This window comes from Triticum aestivum, chromosome 4D, assembly GCF_018294505.1.
Source record: "Triticum aestivum cultivar Chinese Spring chromosome 4D, IWGSC CS RefSeq v2.1, whole genome shotgun sequence".
NCBI lineage: Eukaryota > Viridiplantae > Streptophyta > Magnoliopsida > Poales > Poaceae > Triticum > Triticum aestivum.
In genome coordinates, this window is record NC_057805.1 from 211244207 (window position 1) to 211270795 (window position 26589).

Below are 26589 nucleotides of genomic sequence, written 5' to 3' on the forward strand. Positions count from 1 at the left end.
ATCCCAACACCACGCTATGAGGCAGTCAGCCTGATTCCGCCAACTCGTAAGCATACCTTCGCCCCTGAAGTTGACCCGGCCGGGTTAATTGATGATGAGGCTCAATTTGAAGCTTTGAGCGGCATTGACTGGAAATCATCAACCTTCCAGGTCATGGAAACAACCGGAGGAGCGGAGAGGGATGAGCCGGAAGCTTCAACCCAACAAGCACTTTAATTTCTTAGGCGGCTCATGGTTATGCCTTAAAAACAATGCCTCACCTTTTGGACTCGGGGAGTCCTGTAATAGAGTAGGACAAACACTTATTTTGTCGTGCCATCGTGCACGTGTGCAGCGCTCAACTCTGTTTAGGCTGCTCTTTTATATTCCTCCGGGTTATGTTTGATCATTTGCTTTCCCTAAGCTTAAAGAGCTGATCTTTAATTGTCCTGCCATAGAAAACAAATCACAAGTCTCTAGCGGCTGCAAGCCTTCAAGTACACTTCCGGTTTATGTAACCCAAATAATAAGGTTGAGAACTCAACTCCGGTTCACCAGCACCTATAATGCTTATTGTGTGCTATCAACATTATTAATCAAAGTTAAGCCGGTGGACAAAGAACCACCCTTGAACACTTTTGATATGATCAAAAGAATTTGTTGCAAACCAAGAGATCAAAAACTTAGGGCTTCTGATTCGAATACGACCAGAGAACCGTCCCAAAGGGTTAAGCTAAGATTCGAATGCGATCATATAGCCCCCAGTGGCTTTGGCGTTGCCGATCAAGAGGGTACCGACAGCTATGTTCTCTTTGGTTCGAATACGACCTATGTTTGAACAGGAAGCCCCCAAATGACCTTGAGAGTTGTTTAACGACGCTGATTCGAATACGATCCACGTCGGTTCCCAAAGGGGGTTGAGCTATGATTCAAATATGATCAAGAAAAACTCCCCAATGAGCTCGGCAATTTGCCAATCAAGTGGGTATCGACAGCTATGTTCTCTTTGGTTCGGATACGACCTATGTTTGAACAGGAAGCCCCCAAGTGATCATATTTTAGCGGCTAGATTCGAATACGATCATAAGCCGGATCAACCTCCAAGTGACCATGTAATGTTCAATGGAAATAACAATAATACATTTACCTTTGGAGGAAAAAAGGACAGAGGTCCTGCTTTATTATTTATCACAATATATACATGGCTATAGAAATATGTACATTATGAGAGCCGGTGGCTCAAGTGTAATAAGGCCGAAGCTGAGCTATGTTCCACGGCCGGCGGGTCTCCTCCTCCGACTTACGTGAATCTTTGTGCTCCCGAACATCGATAAGGTAGTATGACCCGTTGTGCAAGTTCTTGCTGACCACAAAGGGCCCTTCCCAAGGTGGGGATAACTTGTGTGCATCTGTTTGATCCTGGATGAGCCGGAGCACCAAATCACCTTCCTGAAAGACCCGGACTTAACCCGGCGGCTGTGATAGCGGCGCAGGTCTTGTTGGTAAATCGCCGAGCGAGCTGCTGCTACGTCACGTTGTTCATCCAACAAGTCAAGAGCATCTTGACGCGCCTGCTCATTATCCGCCTCGACATAAGCCGCCACTCGAGGCGAGTCATGACGGATGTCGCTAGGGAGGACCGCCTCAGCTCCGTAAACCATGAAGAAAGGTGTGTAACCCGTAGACCTGTTAGGAGTAGTATTGATGCTCCATAACACGGAGGGTAACTCCTCCACCCAACAACCCGGCGTCCGTTGCAAAGGGACCAAAAGCCGGGGCTTGATGCCCTTCAAGATCTCCTGATTGGCTCTCTCAGCCTGACCATTGGATTGAGGGTGAGCCACTGATGAAACATCGAGCCGAATATGCTCTCGTTGACAAAATTCCTCCATGGCGCCCTTAGACAGATTGGTGCCATTGTCAGTTATAATGCTGTGTGGAAAACCAAAGCGAAATATCACCCTTTTCATGAACTGAACCGCTGTGGCTGCGTCACACTTACTAACTGGCTCTGCCTCAACCCACTTTGTGAACTTGTCGACCGCCACCAAGAGGTGGGTCTTCTTATCCTTGGACCTTTTAAAAGGCCCAACCATATCAAGCCCCCAGACCGCAAATGGCCAAGTGATTGGAATCATCCTCAACTCTTGAGCCGGCACATGAGCCCGTCGTGAGAACCTCTGACAACCGTCACATTTACTGACCAAGTCCTCTGCATCAGCATGAGCCGTCAGCCAATAAAAACCATGACGAAAAGCCTTGGCCACAAGGGATTTTGAGCCGGCATGATGGCCACAATCCCCCTCGTGAATCTCACGTAAAATTTCTTGACCTTCCTCAGGGGAAACACAACGCTGGAAAGTTCCAGTGACACTGCGACGATGCAGCTCGCCATTGATAATTATCATTGACTTAGACCGCCGGGTTATTTGTCTGGCCAAAGTTTCATCCTCAGGCAATTCTCCCCGGGTCATGTAAGCCAAGTATGGTACTGTCCAATCTGGGATAATGTGGAGAGCCGCCACCAACTGTGCTTCCGGGTCAGGAACAGCCAAGTCTTCCTCTGTAGGCAACTTAACAGAAGGGTTATGCAAAATGTCCAAGAAAGTATTAGGCGGCACCGGCTTTCGCTGAGAGCCCAGCCGGCTTAATGCATCAGCCGCCTCGTTCTTCCTGCGATCGATGTGCTCTACTTGGTAACCCTGAAAATGTCCAGCAATGGCATCAACTTCGCGGCGATAAGCCGCCATGAGGGGGTCCTTGGAATCCCACTTGCCTGACACTTGTTGGGCCACTAAATCTGAGTCGCCAAAGCACCTTACCCGGCTTAAGCTCATCTCCTTAGCCATCCGAAGACCATGGAGCAAGGCCTCGTACTCAGCTGCATTGTTAGTACAGGGAAACATCAACCGTAGCACATAGCAAAACTTGTCACCTCGAGGGGAAGCTAATACAACTCCAGCCCCCGAGCCCTCCAATTGCCTGGACCCGTCGAAGTGAATAGTCCAGTATGTATTATCCGGTTTCTCTTCAGGCACCTGCAGCTCTGTCCAATCGTTGATGAAATCCACCAATGCTTGAGATTTGATAGCAGTGCGTGGCACGTATTTTAGACCATGAGGCCCAAGTTCTATAGCCCACTTAGCAACTCTTCCTGTGGCTTCTCTGTTTTGGATGATATCTCCTAGGGGAGCAGAACTAACCACAGTGATAGGGTGACCCTGGAAATAATGCTTAAGCTTCCGGCTTGCCATGAATACCCCATAAACAAGCTTCTGCCAATGTGGATACCGTTGTTTGGACTCAATGAGTACTTCGCTGACGTAGTAAACCGGCCGCTGAACCGGATACTCCTTACCCGCTTCCTTACGCTCCACCACCACAGCCACACTGACGGCTCGTGTGTTAGCGGCTACATACAGCAATAAAGGCTCCTTGTCAACAGGAGCAGCAAGGACTGGTGGCTCAGCTAGCTGTCTTTTCAAATCCTCAAAAGCAGCATTAGCAGCATCATTCCAGATAAAGTCATCTGTTTTCTTCATCATCTGGTACAGTGGCATGGCCTTTTCACCCAACCGGCTTATAAACCGGCTCAAAGCAGCGATGCGACCCGCCAGACGCTGGACGTCGTTTATGCACGCCGGCTTAGCCAGAGAGGTGATTGCCTTGATCTTTTCCGGGTTAGCTTCAATGCCTCTGTGAGAAACCAGAAAACCCAAGAGCTTGCCTGCGGGAACACCAAAAACACACTTGGCCGGGTTAAGCATCATCTTGTAGACCCGGAGATTATCAAAGGTCTCTCTCAGATCATCTATCAAGGTCTCCTTCTCCCTGGATTTAACCACGATATCATCCACATAGGCATGAACGTTGCGCCCAATCTGGTTATGAAGACAATTCTGCACGCAACGCTGGTAAGTCGCCTGTGCACTCTTGAGCCCAAAAGGCATAGACACATAACAGAAGGCTCCAAAGGGAGTGATGAACGCCGTCTTCTCCTGGTCCTTAACTGCCATTTTGATCTGATGGTATCCAGAATAAGCATCCAAAAAGCTTAAACGCTCACAACCCGCCGTAGCATCAATAATTTGATCAATACGGGGGAGAGCAAAAGGATCAGCCGGACAAGCTTTGTTTAAATCCGTATAATCCACACACATCCGCCAGGTGCCGTTCTTCTTGAGCACGAGCACCGGGTTAGCTAACCATTCTGGATGAAAAACTTCAACAATAAACCCGGCCGCCAAGAGCCGGGCTACCTCCTCACCAATGGCTTTCCGCCTCTCCTCATTAAACCGCCGGAGGAATTGCCTGACCGGCTTAAATTTCGGATCAATATTGAGAGTGTGCTCAGCGAGTTCTCTAGGTACACCCGGCATGTCAGAAGGTTTCCATGCAAAGATGTCCCTGTTCTCACGGATGAACTCGATGAGCGCGCCTTCCTATTTCGGATCCAGATTGGCACTGATGCTGAACTGCTGAGATGAGTCACCTGGAACAAAGTCAACAAGTTTAGTCTCATCAGCTGACTTAAATTTCATTACCGGCTCATGCTCCGTGGTTGGCTTTTTCAAAGACGTCATATCTGCCGGGTCAACATTGTCCTTGTAAAACTTCAACTCCTCTGTTGCACAAACAGATTCAGCGTAAGCCGCGTCACCTTCCTCACACTCCAAGGCTATCTTTCGGCTGCCATGAACCGTAATGGTCCCATTGTGACCCGGCATCTTGAGCTGCAAATACACGTAACACGGCCGTGCCATGAACTTGGCGTAAGCCGGCCGCCCAAATAGAGCATGGTACAGGCTTCTTATTTTAACCACCTCAAAGTCAGTTTTTCCGCCCTGTAGTTGTACTCATCTCCAAAGGCTACTTCCAGCTCGATCTTACCGACTGGATACGCCGACTTACCAGGCACCACCCCATGGAAAACAGTGTTGGACTGGCTGAGGTTTTTATCAGTTAATCCCATACGACGGAAGGTCTCATAATAGAGGATGTTGATGCTGCTGCCTCCGTCCATGAGCACTTTAGTGAATTTATACCCTCCAACCTGAGGAGCCACCACCAAGGCCAGGTGACCCGGATTATCAACCCGGGGAGGGTGATCTTCCCTACTCCACATAATAGGTTGCTCAGACCATCTCAAATAACGGGGAACCGCCGGCTCAACAGCATTTACAGCCCTCTTATGAAGCTTCTGGTCTCGCTTGCACAGACTGGTAGTAAACACATGATACTGTCCACCATTGAGCTGCTTTGGATTGGTCTGGTATCCCCCTGCTGCTGCTGCTGATTACCCTGGCCAGACTGCTGATTAAAGCCCCCTTGAAATTCTGAGAATTGGAATTTGAGCCGCCGCCCGGGCCATGAAAGCCGCCGGCGCCTGAGCCGCCGCCCTGGCCCATTGTTGCCATTAAAAGCGTTGGAATTTTTGAAGGCCTTCATGATTGCGCAGTCTTTCCATAGATGAGTGGCCGGCTTCTCCCTAGAGCCATGCCTTGGACAGGGCTCATTCAACAACTGCTCAAGCGTCGGGCCTGACCCGCCGGCTCGGGGAGGTGGTCTCCCCTTACGTCGGTGGTTGTTACCCTGTGCATTGGCGTTGGCCACAAACTCCATACTGCCATCAGCCTTACGCTTGTTACCTCCCTGGTTCGCCGGGTTATGCTGAGGGCCCTTGCCATTGCCATTCCGTTTTCCCTTCCCTGTCCTTTCATCATCCGACGCGGGATCCTTGGTACTATCAGAGTCGGCGTACTTGACCAGAGCCGCCATCAGCGTACCCATATCATTGCAATCGCGCTTGAGCCGCCCGAGCTTCATCTTCAGGGGCGCAAAACGACAATTCTGCTCCAACATTAAGACTGCAGAGCCGGCATCCATCTTATCAGATGAATGTATTATCTCTTTGACCCGGCGAACCCAATGGGTTGTAGACTCGCCCTCTTGCTGCTTGCAGTTAGTCAAATCCACAATGGACATAGATTGCCTACATGTATCTTTGAAGTTCTGGATGAACCGGGCTTTTAGCTCAGCCCATGACCCGATAGAATTAGGCGGCAGTCCTTTCAACCAAGTGCGGGCAGTCCCATCCAACATCATGGTGAAGTATTTGGCCATTGCCGCTTCACTGACCTCCAGCAACTCCATAGCCATCTCGTAGCTCTCGATCCATGCTCCGGGTTGTAAATCAGCCGTGTAATTAGGTACCTTCCTAGGTCCTTTGAAATCCTTGGGCAGACGTTCATTACGGAGAGCCGGCACCAGACAAGGGACACCTCCGGTCCTCGTAGGTATACCCGCGTCGATAGAAGCCGTCGGATAAGCCGGGAGTGGCTGGTAAGCTGTCAACTAAGCCGCCTGCTCCGCCTCTTGTCGTGCTCTGTCATGGTCTACCATGTTAACGGCTTCATTATGTGCCGGGCCGTGGCCAGCTGGCAAGTCACGGCGCCGGACGTTGCTTGAGCCGGTCGCTGAGATCATGTGCCTGCTATAACTTGGGCTCCGGTTTGGACGAGGGGTTGAATGAATCCTATCCCGGCTATATGAGTATGCCTCCTGTTGCGCTAGAGCCGTCTGAAGAAGTTCTCTGACCCGGCGGGTTTCGACCGCCGTTGGAGAGTCGCCCTCGATTGGAAGAGCCGCCAGTCGCACCGCTGCGGCGATCATGTTTTCCAACGGGTTGGCATAATGACCCGGCGGTATCGGCACATACTGAGGCGGGGTAGTGTTCACACGGGGAGGCCCCATCACCTGTGGCTGAATCGGCGTTCCAGCCCCGGGTGCCATGGTCTCCGGCGGGTTACTGGGCCCTGCACCAGGCGTGTTGAAGAGGTTTCGAGGATCGTAAACCGGAGGGAGTCGAGATTGAGCCTTCTGATGCCTCCTTCTCATGATCTCATTGGATGCGTTCTGATCCATCGTGAACCGGAAAGATTGCGCCTGAATCAGCTGAGTTTGGGCGTCGAGAGCCGCTCACTCTGCAACCATCCTGATCCCTTCCGCTGCCAGATCTTCCTTGGCTCTTGCTATATCCAACTTTAGCTGTGCCACCTCCGCATCATGTTGAGCTTGATCCGTTGGGGCGACCGTAGCGGTTAACAGGGCCGTCATCTTGTCTGTGAGATCCATCAGCACCTGAGCCGGCGAGTGCACAGGGCCTCCTGCCTCAGTGGCGGAGTTTTGAACAGGTTGTGCGCCGGCCATGAAGATTCCAACCCGGCTCGGCGGCTCAAAGGGGTCCGGAATACTGTCGCCATCAGAACAACCCCTGAGCCTGCCATCTTGAAGCTGGTATAACGAGTTGGTCTCATCCGTGGACGACTCGCCGTCAGAGCGAGCGGCCGTCTCATTGCCAGATCCAGATCCTTCAGAGAGTCCTCCATGGACGCATTCCACGAAAGCACACTTCAAGGCAGGCAGAGTCCGAGCGGGTCTCGCACGCTGAGCCGTCTCGATGAGGTCGGCGCAGAGGTCCGGCTCAGGGCCCGGCTCACCAATCTTGCCAATGAAAACGTGGATTCCGCCGAAGGGGACCCGATACCCGTACTCGATTGAGCCGGCGTCAGGGCCCTAGCTTGCATCGTCGATGTAGAGCTTGCCGCGACGACTCTTGGTCATCCGGCCCACAGCGTATCCCTTGAGCCCTTCGAAGCTGCCCTTCAAGAACTCAAATCCACCGTGCGCTGGCCCCACAGTGGGCGCCAACTGTCATGGAATTGTCACGGCAGATGTCCTCGTGCAAGGACTTAGTCGTGGAGCCATCGCAGCTAGGAAGCCTAAAGGGGTTAAACGGGACAAAGGACATGAGGTTTATACTGGTTCGGCCCCTCACGGTGAAGGTAAAAGCCTACTCCAGTTGAGGTGGAATTACTTAGGGTTTCGATGACCAGGGAGCTTAACCGCTATGCCTGGCTATCGATCTGATGTTGCCTGTCCTGAACCGCCGCCGGGTCGTCCCTTTATATAGAGAGGTTGACGCCCAGCGGCTCTCAGAGTCCCAGCCGGCTTATAACAGTGTCCGGCTCGGACTCTTAACTATTCTTGCCTTACACTACAAGTCTTGCCATAACGGTGGTTTATCACTACGGGCCTTAAGCTGCCTCCGGGTCTTAAGCCCATTACTCAACCGCCATCCTCAAGCTCGGTACTGGGCTTCACGTGATGATCATTATGACGTAACCCGGCCCCTCCTGGGCGGGTGACTCTAATGGTTATATCCTCAACAAGACCCCCTTGACAATTCGCCTTGAATAAAACTCCTCCAGCAAGGCCCAACCTTGGTTTTACCATTTGCCACCTAAGCCTTTTCCCTTGGGTTTTCGCGAGCCCGAGGGTCATCTTTATTTTAACCCCCCCCCCCGGCCAGTGCTCCTTCGAGTGTTGGTCCGAAACGAGTAGACTACGGGGCCACCTCGGGGAAACTTGAGGCCTGGTTTTACTCGTAGGATGTCTCATCCGGTGTGCCCTGAGAACGAGATATGTGCAGCTCCTATCGGGATTTGTCGGCACATTCGGGTGGCTTTGCTGGTCTTGTTTTACCATTGTCGAAATGTCTTGTAAACCGGGATTCTGAGACTGATCGGGTCTTTTCGGGAGAAGGTTTATCCTTCGTTGACCGTGAGAGCTTATGATGGGCTAAGTTGGGACACCCCTGCAGGGTATTATCTTTCGAAAGCCGTGCCCGCGGTTATGAGGCAGATGGGAATTTGTTAATGTCCGGTTGTAGAGAACTTGTCACTTGACTTAATTAAAATACATCAACCGTGTGTGTAGCCGTGATGGTCTCTTCTCGGCGGAGTCCGGGAAGTGAACACGGTTTGAGTTATGCATGAACGTAAGTAGTTTCAGGATCACTTCTTGATCATTTCTAGCTTCGCGACCGTTGCGTTGCTTCTCTTCTCGCTCTCATTTGCGTATGTTAGCCACCATATATGCTTAGTGCCTGCTGCAGCTCCACCTCATTACACCATCCTTTCCTATAAGCTTAAATAGTCTTGATCTCGCGGGTGTGAGATTGCTGAGTCCTCGTGACTCACAGATTCTACCAAAACAGTTGCAGGTGCCGACGATGCCAGTGCAGATGACGCAACCGAGCTCAAGTGGGAGTTCGATGAGGAACGTGGTCGTTACTATGTTTCTTTTCCTGATGATCAGTAGTGGAGCCCAGTTGGGACGATCGGGGATCTAGCATTTGGGGTTATCTTATTTTCATTTGGATTTGACCGTAGTCGGTCTATGTGTGGATTTTGGATGATGTATGAATTATATTTATGTATTGTGTGAAGTGGCGATTGTAAGCCAACTCTCGTTATCCCATTCTTGTTCATTACATGGGATTGTGTGAAGATGACCCTTCTTGCGACAAAACCACAATGCGGTTATGCCTCTAAGTCGTGCCTCGACACGTGGGAGATATAGCCGCATCGTGGGCGTTACAAGTTGGTAATCAGAGCCATCCCCGACTTAGGAGCCCCCTGCTTGATCGAATCGCTGGCGTTGTTGAGTCTAGAACAAAAATGTTTTGAGTCTTAGGATTATATATATCGGAGAGTAGGATTCTTTTTACTCCTCAGTCCCTTCGTCGCTCTGGTGAGGCCTCCTGACGTAGAAGTTTTGACTCTTCTCTCCTCAAATTTCACTAAAAAATTTTAGGATCACGCGGGTATCTTGGAATCGTTCCGATGGTTTTGTGACGAGAACATTGTTCTTGGTGCCTCCTGACATTTAGGGGTTGTGGCAGTGTCCCGGGGAGTTGAGCTCCGAGGTGTTGTCGTCACAATTTTATCGTTGCAGTTCTGGAATACCTGAGTTTCGCCGACATCGAAATCTCTTTTATGCAGTTGTTGGTGAGATCACCTCGACGCCACCCAGTACTGGGGCGGGAGTTCGGGAGTATTGCCATAACTCGTATAACGGATGCTTTTCGAAGGTTGAGGTACACGATTTCCGAAGGTTTCTTGGTTATGTGTTGACGGATGGATACAGCTGGATCTAGGGATTGCTAGTTTGGGTGATATATTTTGTGTCCCCTGTATCCCCAACACCAGATTGCATAACCAGAAAGTTTCGGGAGTTTATAAGTGGGAATTCAAGTAGCTCCTAGGATATCTTTCCGACAGACGCATGATATGAGATTGGGGTTCGACGTCTAGTGGTCCGCCTTTCCACGGTTGGTTTTACAGTGGTCTCGTAGTGTCTTAAAGAGTCCTTGGCTATGCCGACTCGGGGACGCTTCGTATGTCATGTGCACTGCCTTGTACATGATGGTGCTGTACGATCGAGCCCGTGTGGGCCCCACCACGAAAACTTCGGACGAAATCTCTATCATATGTTTGTTCCGGCTTATTCTGCAAGCCAATACTTTGTTTTGTTTTGAATTGTGGTATTCGAGTTGCTTCGAAGTCAAATGTTGATTCCATACCTTTTTCTAAGTGGCTTCTCAACTTAATGGAAGTGTGATGATTTACTATGGAATTCATTCGTTCATCCTCGTTCGAATGTTTATTGTGAAGACTATATGTTGCAATTTCTATCCGTTGATTCAACTTGTCTATTTGTCTATCAAGATGCTAACGGATGTCACCCTCTTCAGGATGGCTCCGCCAACGCGTCAGAATCCGGAACGCAATGATGGGAGTCAGGCGAACCCCCCCACCTCCGCCTCCGGAGGCATGGCAAGCTATCATGGCAGCCACCAACGCCAATGCTCAGATGATTCTGCAACTCTTGCAAGAACGCACCCAAGGGCAAGGCAATCAAGGAAATCAAGGCCAAGGCAACAATCAGCCTCACTTCGCTACCCTCAACCAGTTTCTCGCAAATCAGCCCAAGTCTTTCAGCTACTGTGCCGAGGCCACAGATGCCGATGATTGGCTCGTGGACATCAACAAGCATTTTGAATGTAGCAATGTCAGGCCTGAGGACTATGTCAAGTTTGCTTCTTTTCAACTAAAGGACCAAGCTGCTGATTGGTATCAACAATACAAAGATTCCAGAGGAGGTCGTGTGATCACTTGGACTGACTTCTGTCGGGACTTCAAAGCGCACCACATTCCACAAAGTGTTGTTGAGAGCAAGCGTGAGGAGTTCCGCAATCTCAAGCAAGGCAACATGTCTGTGTATCAATTCAACATCCAGTTTCAGAAACTTGCTCGCTTCGCTAAACATGACGTTCCTGATGAAAAGAGCATGATCTATCACTTCAGAGGTGGCCTTAGAGAGGATTTGCAGTTAGCTCTCGTTCTTGTTGAGCCTACTCAGTTTGATCAATTCTATAATATGGCACTGAAGCAAGAGGCTGCTCAGCTCAAGTGTGAGGCTTCTAAGAAGAGAGTCAGGGACGCAGTTCAGTCTTCTTCTTCCTCACTAGTGGCTGCTAAGCAACAGAAGTTCTGGTTGCCTCCTCCTCCTCCGTTTCGTCAGCCTTACCAGCAGAAGAACAAAGGTGGCCATGGATCTTCCCACTCTTCCAACAATGGCTATCAGAACAAGTCTCAGAATCAAGCTCCAAAGTCCAATGCTCCTTACCATCGTTCACTCTCAGAGGTGACTTGCAACAAGTGTCGGCAGAAAGGTCACTATGCTAACAAGTGCTTCAACCAAAGGCGCCTTCCGCCTCCTCCTCCTATGAGATCTTCCAGCAATGCAGTGGTCAAGCATAATCCAAAGTCTATTAAGGTCAACATGATGAATGCAGCTCAAGCGGAGGAATCTACTGATGTGATAATGGGTAATCTTCTTGTTAATGACTTTCCTCCAAAAGTTCTTTTTGACACTGGTGCATCGCATTGTTTCATGTCAAGATCATTTGTTGCAAAGCATGATTTCATTTCGGAAATGTTGGAAAAACCCATAGGAGTTGTTTCTCTGGGCTCTTCTATGAGGGCTACCACAATGATTCCGGATGTTTCTATCAAGATGGGCAACTATAAATTTCTGTCTAAACCTTTTGTTCTTGGTGACTCGGATATTGATCTTATTCTCGGGATGGACTGGCTTTCTAAGCACAAGGCTCAACTTGATTGTGCTGCCAGGGAAATTCAATTGACACACTCGTCTGAGGATGTTATCATTTATGCCGCTCGTGATGAAACCATTCGGTTATTTTCTCTCAATGAGAAGGGCGAATTGAATGCCATCTCTCAAATTCCAGTCGTTTGTGAGTATCAAGATGTCTTTCCAGAAGAACTTCCGGGTATGCCTCCTCACCGGTCAGTTGAGTCTGTTATCGATCTAGAGCCTGGCACGGAACCCGTTTGCAAGCGTCCATACAAGTTTGGACCCAAGGACCTGAAGAAATTGAAGAAACAGCTCGATGAACAAGAGCGTCTGGGTTTGATCAGACCGAGTTCATCTCCATGGGGTTGTGGTGTTCTTTTTGCCCAGAAGAAGGATGGCACGGACTGACTTTGTGTCGACTACTGTCCATTGAACAAGAAGACAATCAAGAACAAGTATCCACTTCCCAACATCAATGAGCTATTCGAGCAACTCAAAGGTGCTAAAGTTTTCTCCAAGCTTGACCTTCGTATGGGTTATCATCAGATTCGCATTCGTGAAGAAGATATTCCCAAGACAGCATTCAGAACAAGCTTTGGTTCTTATGAATATACTGTCATGTCTTTCGGCCTTGTCAATGCTCCTCCAACATTCTCTCGGATGATGAATTTCATCTTCAACCCCTATACCAATGAATTCGTCCTGGTGTATCTCGATGATATCTTGGTCTTCTCCAAGAATAAGAAGGATCATGCCAAACATTTGCGATTGGTGCTCGACAAGCTCAGAGAGTATCAATTCTATGCGAAGTTTTCCAAATGTGAGTTTTGGCTCGATGAAGTTCTTTACCTTGGTCATATCATCTCTGCCAAGGGCATCGCTGTTAATCCCGAGAAGGTGTCCGCAATTGTGAATTGGGAACCTCCTCAGAATGTCAAGCAGCTCCGCAGTTTTCTTGGTCTTGCAAGCTATTGCCGAAGATTCGTTGAGAATTTCTCTAAGATTGCAAAGCCTCTTTCCAACCTCCTCCAGAAGCATGTGAAGTATGTCTGGTCTCCTGAGTGTGACGTTGCTTTCAACACTCTCAAAGAGAAACTCGTCACAACTCCTGTCTTAACTCCTCCTGACGAATCCAAGCCATTCGAAGTTTTCTGTGATGCTTCTCTTCAAGGTCTCGGTGCCGTGTTAATGCAAGAGAAGAAAGTTGTGGCCTATACCTCTCGTCAGTTGAAGCCCAACGAAAAGAACTACCCCACTCACGATCTTGAGTTGGCGGCAGTTGTCCATGCATTAATAACATGGAGACATCTCTTGTTGGGAAGAAAGTGGACATATTCACCGATCACAAGAGTCTCAAGTACATCTTCACTCAGCCCAACCTCAACCTCAGGCAAACTCGATGGGTCGAAATGATTCAAGAGTACAATCCGAGTATTGAATATACTCCAGGCAAGGCCAATGTCATTGCAGATGCTTTGAGCAGGAAGGCTTATTGCAACAGCTTAATTCTCAAGCCATTCCAACCGGATCTTTGTGAAGCTTTCCGCAAGCTGAATCTCCAAGTTGTTCCTCAAGGCTTTCTTGCCAACCTCATAGTCTCTCCTACTTTGGAAGATCAAATTCGTGAGGCACAACTCCTGGATACCATGGTGAAGAAGGTGAAACGTGGTATTGACAAGGGTCTTTCCAAATACAAGTGCTATCGCATTGATGACAGAGACACTTTATTCTTCGAGGACCGGATTGTGGTTCCTAAAGGTGATCTAAGGAAAGTCATTATGAACGAGGCGCACAATTCTCTTCTTTCCATTCATCCTGGAAGTACGAAGATGTACCATGACCTCAAGCAGTCGTATTGGTGGACTCGAATGAAGCGAGAAATCGCTCAATTCGTGAATGAATGTGATGTCTGTCGAAGGGTGAAAGCAGAACACCAACGACCAGCTGGTCTCCTCCAACCTCTTGCTATCCCAGAATGGAAGTTTGATCATATCGAAATGGACTTCGTGACTGGATTTCCAAAGTCCAAGCATGGAAATGATGCTATCTTCGTTGTCATCGACAAGCTTTCTAAAGTGGCTCATTTCCTTCCAATCAAAGAATCTATCACAGCAGCTCAGTTGGCAGAGCTATACACCTCCAGGATTGTCTCTTTGCACGGCATTCCACAATTGATATCTTCAGATCGTGGAAGCATCTTCACTTCTAAGTTCTGGGACTCCTTCCAGAAGGCCATGGGCACCAACATTCGCTTCAGCACAGCTTTCCATCCTCAAACTAGTGGCCAAGTCGAGCGAGTCAATCAAATCCTTGAAGATATGCTCAGGGCTTGTGTCATTTCCTTTGGCATGAAATGGGAAGATTGTCTTCCATATGCCGAGTTCTCCTACAACAACAGCTTCCAAGCGAGTTCGGGCAAGGCCCCATTCGAGATTCTCTATGGCAGAAAGTGTCGTACTCCTCTCAATTGGTCAGAGACTGGTGAACGCCAACTTCTTGGCAATGACTTAATCACAGAGGCTGAAGAAATGTGTAAAGTCATCCGTGAAAATCTCAAAGCCGCGCAATCGCGCCAGAAGAGTTACTATGATAGTAAGCACCGTGATGTGGCTTTCGAGATCGGAGACCATGTCTACCTCCGCGTCTCTCCAATGAAAGGCACTCGTCGCTTCGGTATCAAAGGGAAGCTTGCCCCTAGATACGTGGGTCCTTTCAAGATCATTGGCAAAAGAGGCGACCTCGCCTATCAACTTGAGCTTCCCTCCAACTTCGCGAACGTGCACGATGTGTTCCACGTGTCACAGCTCCGCAAGTGCTTCAAGACGCCTGAGCGCACCATCAACTTCGAAGAGATTGACCTCCAAGAAGATCTGTCTTATCATGAGCACACCGTTGCTATTCTTGAAGAAACTGAGCGCAAGACTCGCAACAAGTCAATCAAATTCCTGAAAGTGAAGTGGTCGCGCCATTCCGACCGAGAAGCCACCTGGGAACGCGAGGACCACCTTCGTTCTGAATATCCGGAGTTCTTTCAGTCCTAGATCTCGGGACGAGATCCTCTCGTAGTGGTGGAGTGTTGTAACACCCCGGATGTAACTTTCCATATTTGTAACTCCAACTCTTGCCATTTTCGGCTATGTGTTATGATATTCCCTCCGTGGTTGGGTTTTTTTTCGTTTTGCATTTTGTTCTTGTCATGCATCTCATTTCATGTCATCATGTGCATCTCATTTGCATACGTATTCGTCTCATGCATCCGAGCATTTTCCCCGTTGTCCGTTTTGCAATCCGGCACTCCCACCTCCTCCGGCGCACCCCTCTTGTTTTTTTTCGTGAGCGGGTGTTGAACGTTCTCGGAATGGACCGAGGTTTGTCAAGTGGCCTTGGTATACCACCGGTAGACCACCTGTCAAGTTTCGTTCCATTCGGAGGTCGTTTGATGCTCCAACGGTTAACCGGGTAACCGCAAAGGTCTTTTGTGTGTTGCAGCAAAAAAAACCCTCCAAACAGCCCAAAACCCCTCTAAGTCTCTTCCATGCTCTAGGTCGTTCGATCACGATCATGTGGGCGAAAACCGCACTCCATTTGGAGTCTCCTAGCTCCCTCTATCTATAAAAATACCTCCCCCCCCCCAAATCTCGGGCAAAACCACCCTAACCCTAACAAATCGCCCCCGCGCCGCCGGACACGTCCGCCGCTGGCCGGACGCATCCCCGCCACCGCGCCCGGCCAACCAGGGGCCGCCACGTCAGCGGGCCGTACGCCGCGCTGCCGAAGCCCGCGAGGCCCGGGGTCGGCCCCCGCGGCCCGCCCGTCGCCCTCGCCCGCAGCTCCCCGCCGCCGTTCCCGGCCGCTGCCGCAGCTCGCCGGCCGGCGCCTCGCCGCCCCGACGTCGGCTCCGCCGCCCGGCCGCGCCCGCGTCCCCGCGGCGCCCCGCCGTTCCCCGCCGCTGGCGCCTCCCCGCTCCTCCTCACCGTCCTCCTCCTCTCCTCCGCCGGCCGCCGTCCCCTCCGGCCGCCCTCTGCTCCAGCGAGCCCGAGCTCGAGCTCGAGGCCCGATCCAGATCCACAGCCTCGGTTGACTTCTCCTTCCCCCGATTTTTCTCTAAGACCTAGATTTTACATTATATGTCTCTATTTATTGCATCATAACTCTCTGCATATAGCTCCGTTTCGTGCGTGTAATATATCGAAATGTTCGTCTCGAGATGCTCTTAATTTTGTTCCATTGTGCCATGTTCATTTGAGTCCGTCTTGATGCTCAAATCTCTGGTGCAAGAGTGCTAATTGCTGTTAACTGCTATTACTTATCAGAACATGAGCATTTGTTATTGTTGTTGCATTTGATGTGTGCATATTATGGGCATGATCTCTACATGTGTTTTGATGTATGCCATGCCATCTTTGCAGAGGTGTATGCCATGTATTTTTGTGATCTCTGTGGTGACTAGCACAAGCATGCAAACTAGGCTTCGTGATGTTTCTGATTTCAGGGGCTTAGTAATTTTGCTAAGTCTGTCTGCTGTTATTTTGTTGCTATGTATCCATGTGGCTACAGAGAGATCCATGCTCCTTTTGGTAATGTTCAGTAAGGATATTTTGTAGATATAGTTGTTCTCTATCTATCCATGCCCTTGTTTGAAATTATGGAGGACCATAGCATGTCTTAATATTGCTCTACTTGTGCTATAAAATGTTCCTGGCAGATTGTTTATGCGTTATTCAATTTTGCCAAGGTTGTTGAAGTTGATCAATTCATGCTATGTATTTTCTCTTGCCATATATAGCTTCATAAACATGCCATCTTACTGTAGGTATGCTTGTTTTGTCATGAATTGCTTTGTGGTGAGTGCATCAAGCTCACCAAGATGCCTTCATACTACTGTTTCTGCCATGCTCTGTTTTCTGCCAAGTCTGAAACCTGTTACCGAAACTTGCTATGTTTACATGGTTGCCATCATATCTTCTGGTCCTTTTTGGCTTATGGTTAGTAAGGGACTTTTCTTCTATGCATTTAGTAGATTCATGCCATACCTTGTGTTGCCATGTTAAGTTCCTGTAGCATGTTGATTTCTTGCTCTGAACATTGCTACCTGATGCTGTTTCTGCCATGTCCAGTAATTTCACTAAGTCTGTGAACCTGATATCTTTTGCACTTTTGTCATGCTTGTTTGAACATGCTGTGGTGTGATCTAGCCGTAGCTCAGTGTTGATCTTTTGTCAAGCATCTCCTGTCGATTACTGCCATATGCTTTGTTGCTATGTTGGAGTGCTTTACCATAGTTACTTGATGTATTCTAAGTGCTATCATGCTGTTAATCACACAATCATGTCATTCTTGTTTTGCTTACCATTTGCAAACCGTGCATCTGTTTCCGGTGATCTTTATATCGATTTCAACCAAAATCATCTCATCTTTCCAGTGGCATGCTTGGTTTTCCAAGTTACTGCCTTGTTCATTCTTTTTCTTCCGGAGCACGCATACGCATCGCATATCATATCCCGCATATCATGCATGTTTTGCATCATGTTGCTTGTGCATTTCCCGTGATTGATTGTGGTTCCGTTGCTTGTGTTCTTGTTTTGGGTAGAGCCGGGAGACGAGTTCGTGAACGAGGAACCTGTTGAGTACGCTTACGAGGATCAAGCTTTCGACAACTCTGATAACCTTGCAGGCAAGATGACCATACCCTCGAAATCACTTCTATCTTTGCTTTGCTAGTTGTTCGCTCTATTGCCATGCTGCGCTACCTACCACTTGCTATATCATGCCTCCCATATTTTCCATGTCAAGCCTCTAACCATCCTTTCCTAGCAAACCGTTGTTTGGCTAAGTTACCGCTTTTGCTCAGCCCTTATAGTGTTGCTAGTTGCAGGTGAAGTTGAAGTTGGTTCCATGTTGGAACATGGATATTTTGGAATATCACAATATCTCTTATTTAATTAATGCATATATATATTTGGTAAAGGGGGGAGGGCTCGGCCTTATGCCTGGTGTTTTGTTCCACTCTTGCCGCCCTAGTTTTCGTCATACTGGTGCTATGTTCCTTGAGTTTGCGTTCCTTACGCGGTTGGGTGATTTATGGGACCCCCTTGACAGTTCGCCTTGAATAAAACTCCTCCAGCAAGGCCCAACCTTGGTTTTACCATTTGCCACCTAAGCCTTTTCCCTTGGGCTTTCGCGAGCCCGAGGGTCATCTTTATTTTAATCCCCCCCCGGGCCAGTGCTCCTTCGAGTGTTGGTCCGAAACGAGTAGACTGCGGGGCCACCTCGGGGAAACTTGAGGCCTGGTTTTACTCGTAGGATGTCTCATCCGGTGTGCCCTGAGAACCAGATATGTGCAGCTCCTATCGGGATTTGTCGGCACATTCGGGTGGCTTTGCTGGTCTTGTTTTACCATTGCCGAAATGTCTTGTAAACCGGGATTCCGAGACTAATCGGGTCTTTCCGGGAGAAGGTTTATCCTTAGTTGATCGTGAGAGCTTATGATGGGCTAAGTTGGGACACCCCTGCAGGGTATTATCTTTCGAAAGCCGTGCCCGCGGTTATGAGGCAGATGGGAATTTGTTAATGTCCGGTTGTAGAGACTTTGTCACTTGACTTAATAAAAATACATCAACCGTGTGTGTAGCCGTGATGGTCTCTTCTCGGCGGAGTCCGGGAAGTGAACACGGTTTGAGTTATGCATGAATGTAAGTAGTTTCAGGATCACTTCTTGATCATTTCTAGCTTCACGACCGTTGCGTTGCTTCTCTTCTCGCTCTCACTTGCGTATGTTAGCCACCATATATGCTTAGTGCCTGCTGCAGCTCCACCTCATTACACCATCCTTTTTCCTATAAGCTTAAATAGTTTTGATCTCGCGGGTGTGAGATTGCTGAGTCCTCGTGACTCACAGATTCTACCAAAACAGTTGCAGGTGCCGACGATGCCAGTGCAGATGACGCAACCGAGCTCAGATTGGCCGGGAAATAAGTCAATTTGATGCTCAATCCCTCGAATAGGTGGTAATCCGGGTGGCACGTCTTGTGGGAAGACGTCAGCGAACTCCTGCAAAATGTTAGTGACAGCAGGGGGCAAAGAGGAAGGCACATCCTCGAATGAAAATAATGCCTCTTTGCACACAAAAGCATAGCAAACAGATTTGCTAAAATCTAGCTCATCAATATCAGATTTGGTGGCAAGTAAACATGCACTTTTCAATTTAATTTCTGAAGCAACACTAGATGGTTTATTATTAGGCTTCATTTGTTGCTCAAATTCTTTTGCCACAATCTGATTTTCACTCTTATTTTTCTCCTGTTTTGCTTTATTAGCTCTATTAATATCATCTTTCAAAATGGAATCAGGAGTCATAGGAAGCAAAGTAATATTTTTATCCTTATGAACAAGAGTATACTGATTGTTTCTACCATGGTGTACAGATTTTTTTTATCAAATTGCCATGGTCTACCAAGTAATAAGGAACATGCTTGCATAGGTACCACATCACAATCAACATAATCAGCATATGTAGAGATACTAAAATGCACACGAACAGTACGTGTTACCTTAACCTTGCCGCTGTTGTTGAACCATTGGATGTAGTAAGGATGTGGATGTGGTCTTGTGGTGAGAGATAGCTTCTCCACCATCTCCATGCTAGCCAAGTTGTTACAGCTCCCTCCATCTATGATGACGCGAACAGAACGTTCCTTCACAACTCCCTTTGTATGGAACAAATTATGCCTCTGATTTTGCTCTGCTTGTGTGACCTGCACACTCAAAACACGTTGAGCAACTAAACATTCATACCTGTCAGCGTCTTCAGGAGCCATGTATTGCGTCTCATTTTCAGAATCATCTCCACCATGTTCTTCACGGGTAATAAGAGCCAAAGTCTCCTCATCATAGTCACTAGCGGACTCATACCCACCATCCTCAGTAGCAAATTACACGCTGAGATTTGCATTCTCTCGCAAAATGTCCTCTTCCCTTACAACGACGACAAATAATATCACTTGTGTGCCCTGTCGATGCCATGGAAGAAGAAGAGCTCTGCGCAGGCCCGGCAGGTGTGCTCTTGGCAGAGAGTGGTGGTTGTGCCTGCTTTCTTGTATCACAGCTGGAGGTGGCACCTGATGGAGGTGATGGTGCAGTGGAAGTAGAGGATGCACGTGGTGTCCATGATGAAGGTCGGCCTGTAGAAAAGTTAGTTCGCGCCAATGCCTGTCGATCCTGCACTTCACGTTCAGCTTTACAAGCAAGATGGAATAAACGAGTGATATTATTATACTCCTTATACTCTAGAATGGTCTGAATCTCTCTATTTAATCCACCCATAAAACGTGCAAGCATAGCTTCATTCTCCTAAACAATCTCCTCAACAATACCACATCTAATCATGCCAGTTTGTAATTCCTAATAATATTCTTCTACAGAATTTTTTCCTTGTCTTAAACGCTACAATGTTTGAATTAATTCACGTTGATAGTATGGTGGAACCCAACGAGTACGCATAGCAGTTTTCAAAGCAGCCCAAGTAGTTGGAACATGATATAATCTACAATGTTCAGACCACCAAACACATGCAAAGCTAGTGAAAGCACAAACAGCAGCAGGAACACGTCTCTCCTCGGGATATTGTAAACATGTAAATCGTTGTTCAGTTTCTAACTCCCAAGTAAGATATATATCAGGAACATATCTACCCTCAAATGGCGGAATATTCAATTTCAGTTTAGGGAGATGGTCATGATCTCGTACCTGAGGGGGAGCCCTAACATTGCCATTATTTGCATGTGGACGACCTTGTGGTTGTGGTGCTGGTGGTTGCATGTAGTTCTGATTTTGATCAACCTCATCCTCGTAATCTCCCGCATAATCATCCTTCGCATCAGCAGCAGGAGCCACAGAAGTATCAACAGCAGCACCAACAGTTTGGCCAGGCTGAAGAAGGACACGGCTCGCTCGGCGGAGGGCTGTTTCGCGACGTGGAGGTAGTTGTTGTTGTTGTTGTTGTTGCAGAGGTGCAGCCGGTGGTGGAAGATGCGCAAGTAGTTCATTAAATCTGTTATCGAGCTTTGTTTTGAACGTCTTCTCAAGTCCAGTGATCTTCTCCATGGCCTCTTCAGAATTGTTCAGCACATCTTGCACCTGTTCAGTCATCATTTGCTGAAACTTATCATGAAGGTCCTTGTTCGTTAAGTTCTCCCAGTCAATCTCGTCGGCTTGTGATCCTGGCATGGTTAGCAGCAATAGAAACACACAAGAATATGATCCTACAGACTACTAACAAGTGGTGGTGGTGGGTGTCACAAATCCGTCAAGCAAATCTCAAATTCTTACCAGCAGCAGGCGGTGATCGGCAACCGATGTAGTCAAAACTCTTAAAGCTTGGATAGAGCGATTACCAGGGAGAGTCAAACGCACGATGTAGATGTATGTGGAGCTGGGAAGGCTTATAATATGGTAGCAAAAAGGGTCAGCAATAATCAATTCAGAGATGCAAAGTTGAATAAACGCTCAACGACGGTACTGTGCTGGTCCTAGGCTAGACCGTGCTAGAGACGCGAGCCTAGAACACTAACAAAATCACGGCACTGCACGTAAACAAGGGAAAAGCACACTCTGGAAAAAAAATTGCTCTCTTTTTTTTTGCGCTCCTCTTTTTTTTGCGAAAAATCACTATAATGGCGAGTGTCTCAAAACTCTTCCCAGGTCAAACTGACAGGATGGGTACGAAAATTTTTTGACTATTTTTTCGAAAATCAGGGCAGCGACGACGAAAAAGCCTAAAAATAGGATAGGGAAAAAATATTTTTGGTCGCCGAAATTTTGGCCTAAAAACTGCCCGGGGGTCTCCAGACTTTTTTTTTCCGAGACCTACTCAAGCAAGGAAACACGAAACAAAAAATAGATGGATCTTGAAAACAAACCTAATATGAAAAGAACTCGGATTGGTGGTGGATATATGGTGGTAGGATATGGTAGTGGTGGTGGTATATGGTAGCGGTGGTGGTATATGGATACGGATCGGTGGTGGTATATGGATACGGATTCAGAGCGGTGGCAGATAAGCAGTGGTGGTAGATGGCAAGGCGATGATGATGGTGCGGCGGCGGCGTGACAACTTATGACCAGAACTTGAAACTCTAAAAGTCTAGACTCTAAGACCAGCAACTTGACACGACGATGCAACCGCAATTTCAACAAAGCAAAAACCCTAAAAAGTTTATGCAAAGGCTCAGATTGGTTCGGATATGATGAACTAACCCTATTTTTTTGTCTTTTTCGTGGACTATAGGTATGAAGAACAGACTCGATCTAAACTACGAAAAACTGTAAAATCTCACCGAGCAACCTGGAAATCTGATACCACTTGATAGAGGCGAGGGTCCCGATCTTTCGATGAGATAGCAATCGTTTTCTGTGGGAGTTGACTTTGACGATCCGACTACGAACGTGCGAAGACGTCGCGCCTTAGCAATCGCTAAACCAACTTCTGAGGGGTTATTGACCACGCCGGAGCACGATCAAACTGACCACGAGGGTCTATTTCCTGCGAGCAAACGAAGAACAAGCAAGAAACTGAGATTGCAATCTGGATATTGCGAATAAAAGAGGAAAGCTTTATTAATGAAGGTGGGGTTCTGTGTTGCCTTTGTCTGGTCGTTGAACACAAGCGAAGTACGCGAAGTTGCAGCAATGGCAAACTTTTAATCTAAACAAAACCCAAAGTCTAAACGGTGCCCTAAGGGCTGTATATATGGAGGAAGAGGGGGGGAATTTCGTGCCCCTTGGAGAAGGGGTCCGAAACCAACCCTATCTCTTGTTTCCCCACACATACGGACTCTAAAAACAGCCTATACTTATGTATTTCGAAATTACATGGGCCTGACCCAATAATAAGGTGACGCAGCACCTAGAATAGCCTCTGGACGAAGTTTATGAAGTGGCATCTTGTATATTTCGTCCAAGGCTTCATGCACTCGTTATGGTGGCTTCAAAGTCCTGAAATCATCACTTGTAACTCCGTTCTTGTTCCCCTTGCGCATGCCATCAACTCCATGCTTGTTCTTGCTCCAATGTTCATCCCTCTTATCCATGCCAGGCCCTTCATTTCTAAGCAAAACAAATGTATCCAATTTAGGCAGCATCATATTCTCATGAACATTAGAATCATTACCAAGAAACGAAAGTACCTGATAATTTAATTGGCGTGCGCGAGCTCTAGTAATTGGTCCAGTATATGTAGTAGTAGGGGCTGTGGGTGTAACAATGGTATTGATGTCCTCATCATCTTCGGGAGGTGGTGTAGAGATAACTCCAAGGACGAAGGCATCTGTTGATGTGGTTGGAGCTGGTGGAGTGGCTGCTGGAGGTGGCACTGAAGTTGTAGCTGCTGGTGCTGACGCTGTAGCTCTACTATCTGGTACTGGCACTGCAGCAGACATCGGACCTCTAGGCACTCATCGAAAAGCATCAGTAGTTGCCTTCCCTTTCCTCCCTTCTGCTTCCTCCTGGAGCTGCTCAACTGCTGTTTGTATCTCAGTTACCTTTAGATCAAGATCATAAAATTTTGTCTCTATGATGCTCTCCAAACTCTCCTGGTTTTGAGTCAGGGTGGCCAAGCCCTTCTCAATCCTTAGTGAAGATTGGATCAGATAAGCCAACTGATCTTGCTTGCTCTTCAGGAAAACTTGAGATGCTTCCTCTACACTAGGCATCTTGGCAGCTTTCTCAGCCTTAGCTTTGGCTCTCTTCTCTTGTGCTTGAGCTGATGATGGTTCATCCTCATTCATCACTACAGTGTTGTCTTCAAATTCAGGATATAAGGGTAGATGCTCCTTGTCTAGCAAATATGTGCATGTGCCCATCTTGAAGTTGATGAGCTCCTGAATATGTGGAGCATACCCACAACTTCTCTTTTGGTCAGCAGTTGTCCTCTTGATTGTCTCTACAATCAGACTCATGACCTTAAACTTTTGAGGGACATCAAAGATTTGCAATAAGTTGATGGAATGTCCTCTGATCATCTTGTGATCTCCTGACTTGGGTAGCAGAGTGTGCCTGAGGATTGTGTTGATGGTAGGCAGACCAGACAACAAGTAGTGTACAGATCCAAGCTTGTGTGTCTCCAAAGCTTTATCTGGGATCTCTTTGTACATGTTTGCCATAGTGTTGTGGTCTTTCTTCTTCTTGGCATACACATCCAAGTCATCTTCATGTTCCTCTGGGCATTGATCAATTTAGCCCATTCTTCAACAGTGGATTGGTACCTAGTACCTTCAGACATCCATATGATCTTCCCATCTGGGTAAAAGTGAGCAGTGGAGTAAAACTGCATGATCAGCTCATCATTCCATATTGTGAGCTTCTGCCGAACAAATTTGTCAACTCCACAAGCTTTGAAGCTGTCATAAACTCCTGGGAAGTGATCTTCCTTCTCCTTGATGTACTCCCAATCACATATAATTGGCTTCATGTTAAGCAAAATTGTCTCATGGAAGTCTTGTTGTTCTTTGGTATGAAATCTGTAATCAACTGCAGTCCTCCTCCTCACAGTATAGGGATCAGACTGTCTCCACAATCTCAGTCCAGCATCCTTTCTGATGTGCATGTCCTCAGCCACTGGACGAGCACCATTGTGGTCTGGAATCTTGGGTTTCAGCTTTCTCAAAACAAGAGACTCATCATCCTCTTCTTCAACTTGAGGCACTGGGGCCTTGTTCTTCTCTTCTGCAGGAATGCTCCTAGTGTTCCTCTTGGGCTTACTGGGCTTCTGAGCTTGAGCTTTGGGAGCAGTCTTGGGCTTTGATGGAGCAGCCCCTGACTTGATAGCATCTCCCATAAGCTTCTGAGCTTTGGGTGCTGGAGCATCCTCTTCTTCTTCTTCTGAATCTCTTACCATAGTTGATTTTCCAAGAAGTTTTGCAGTTGTAGTTCTTGCCCTCTTCTTTTACTTGTCATCCCCTGCTGCTTCACCATCATCAGATTCTATGGTGAATTTCATTGTCTCTCCTGAAACTCTTCTGGCAGGTGCCTTCTTATTCAAGCCTAGCTTTGTTGCAGCAGTTGTGCCATACTCCTTCTTCAGCACCTTCTTCTTTGAGGTGGCCTCACCCTCAACAGCCACATAGTCCTCATCCTCAGAGTCTGAGGTTCTCTTCTTCCTTGCTCTAGTGGCTGCCTTGGGCAAGTTACTAGGTGTGCTTCTACTGCCCTCATCATAGCTGCTTGAGGGATCTGAACCCTCACTCAATTGCACTTGTTCCTCAGATTTGTTCTGACTGTCAGTCTAGTCAGACATCTTGGCAATCTCACTGACAGCAAACCCCTAGTGAATAGATGTAGATGAGGTAGAGTGGATGAGCATCACAAAGTGCAGAGTTTTTGCAAAACAGATGACTCAAAAATTTAGTTTTAGTTCTCCACATAAAGCATTGTGGAGCTACCGATTTGATAAACTCAGTGATACCGAAGCAATTTTGGAGCCTAAACTAGTGAACTCGGTCAGACTGAGTCACAGTTCGGTGGCATCAAGACTGCTAGGGTTTCACAGAGAATCAAACTCGGTCACACCGATGTGCAGTTTTCGGTCAGACCGAAAATGCACGTGCTATGGCCTAAGCCAAATCGGTGAGACCGATTTCTACAACTCGGTCGGTCCGAGATGAGTTCGGCGGAGACCTAACCCTAAATTTTCAAATCAAATCTAACCTAAAGGATGTTTTCTATGGATAGAACATTTGCATACGTGGTAAAGATCATGGCAAAGCAATGTGCTATGAATCAGAGTTAAGGAATTAGCACATAGAGTCCAACCCATACCCTAGTTCGGCGGAGGTTCGCTACGGCAGCAACGGCGGAGCAGATTTCCGTTGACGGCGATGGAAACCAGAGGCGGGAGGTTGCTGGCGGCGAGGAGACGATCCGAAGACCCGAGGAGGCAGAGCAAGACACATGCGCGGGCTGAGGAGTTTGAAGAAATTTCCAAAATCTCACCCGTGGGTTTATATATCCCGACCCTGTTGGTGTGACCGAGTGGAACAACTCGGTGGCACCGAGATGCAGAATCGCAAGCGGTTACTGCAACTCGGTGTGACCGAAAAGTTCAAATCGGTTGCACCGAGATTGAAAACCTAGATCAACTCAGTGAACTCGGTGTGACCGAAGTGGATGACTCGGTCATACCGAAATACACAAAGAGGTTTTGGAAGTTTAAGTCTATGACGAATCGGGGACTCCGAGTGCTCCTCACACAGAGTGGTTCGAATCTGACTTGATCAAACTTTGTGATGTAGCATGAATAGAGTTTGAGACGAGAAGAGCATAGATAGCTAGAGGGAGTTCTTAGGCATTCTTGTCCATCCATTTGGCAAAAGAGAAAAAGCCAAACATTCAAAACAACAAATGGATGTCCTTGAATGAGTAAAATATGCAATCAACATGCTCACACAATAAAATGGTAAATGAAATATGTGACAAAGCATGCACAAACACTCTAGCATCTATCAAGCAATTTGGCAATGACTAGGTCATCTATATATGAGTATATTGACTTAGGAGTCAAATGAGAACATTTGATCATAGGTCATACTCATCGTTTAATCACAAGTGGGGTTA

The 26589-nt window shown here is 47.7% G+C and overlaps 1 pseudogene; it reads right to left on the minus strand.

Annotated features, from left to right (window-relative positions):
• Window positions 1-3332: 3332 nt before the first annotated feature.
• LOC123099847 (uncharacterized) lies at window positions 3333-24976 on the minus strand (annotated as a pseudogene).
• Between the last annotated feature and the right edge of the window lie 1613 nt (window positions 24977-26589).